Genomic DNA, 1,644 nt, shown 5'->3' on the forward strand with positions numbered 1-1,644 from the left:
CGTGGACTACCTAAAAATATGTCCCTACAATAAGAATAAGAAAAAACGTAAATGGAAGATATATATATATATATATATTCTCCTTTGTTGCTTTTGATTGGTCTCTCACCAATTTGGGGTCAAGTGCTAGCATATGATTGTGCTTCTTTTGCGGTACCAACTTAGTTGGGATTGTTAAGGTTAGTTATGATGCTCAGTGCACTTCCTTGCGTTGTTGACGTAAGTCCTGCATGTATCTTGCTCCTTTCATCAATAAAGTTTCTTTTTGTTGATAAAAATGAAAAAGAAGATATATATATATATATATATAATTGTTGATTTCTTAGTTTGATTTTATCATGGAGCTTGCTATAAAGTAGTTTGTTTGCATTGATTTGAGTGTAGCTTTAAATTTAGTTGGAATAATGATTTGAACATGCCTACTCAAAGTTGAATGTATTGATGTATGGATAGGGTCGTGCACGATGCGGTTCGGACGATTTGAGAGTAAAATTACAAATTGAATAGCGGGTTAGAGGATTGACAACTTGCAGTTTGAATGGTTTTTCGCAGATTGGCAGATTGAAAAATATTCTAACTAATTATCATAAATTTGCATAATATATAAAACTAATTTGTATAATATTTTTTAGATATATAATACAAAGTAATTTTACATAATATGTTTCATATATATAACCATTAATTTGTAATAAATTTCATATATTAAATATCTCTCACACTCATTTTTACATTAATATTTCATTAGAAATTAAAAATATATATGTATTAACTATAACGGAGTGGAGTGGTTCGGTTGGCGAATTATAAATTTTAAAATTTAAACCGCGGTTAGCGGTTAGAACAGTGCGGATTGATGCAGTTTTAACGGATTAGGCGAAATTTTGCACAACCCTATATATGGATGTTTATATGCGCCACTTAGGATTTAACTATTAAATTCATTCAATATTATTTTAAACCTTCATTGTCTTAGGTAAGCAATGGCTTCCAAAAAAATAATGAATTTTCAGTAGTAACCCAAATTTGTTGATTTACAAAGTTTTTTGTGGGGTTAAATGTACGGAAAAGATTATGCCCTGATTTGATTTTTGTTGGACCATTTAGCTTCATTTAATAGATATGAAAGGATAGAGTCTTAATTGTGAAGTGCACCTTTTTTTTTTCTTTTCTTTTTTTTCTTTTTTTTTTTATCCATACATTCTATCTGAGAGATCGTCCAAATTTGCCGCTGAAAGTTGGTCATAGAAATCATCCCCCATGACTGGTTCGTTTTCCCATTGGTTATCTTGGACATCTTCTCCCATTAGTGGTGACTCATGAGAGATGCTATGCTGATAGTTGGGATACTGACTTTCATCGACGAATGTTTCTTTGCTGAAGGGATATCCTGGGATAGCTAGGTTACAATATATCTTCTGATTTCTATCTTCTCAAACTAGATGTCCATAATTTCCATTATACGCTAATAGAGGATTATTAGCAAATTTCCTCAACTTATTGAGCTGATCTGTGAGTGAAAATTTTCTGCATGGCTATGGTCTTCGATTGAGAAGTCCTGGGTATCCTGGGAATGTTGAGGTTTCTCTAAGGTACATTTTATGTTTAGCTGGAATGCACCTTATTTCTTTCCACTCTGGTAGC

Source organism: Camellia sinensis, chromosome 4, assembly GCF_055761805.1.
Source record: "Camellia sinensis isolate YWXY chromosome 4, ASM5576180v1, whole genome shotgun sequence".
In the NCBI taxonomy this organism is placed as follows: Eukaryota; Viridiplantae; Streptophyta; class Magnoliopsida; order Ericales; family Theaceae; genus Camellia; species Camellia sinensis.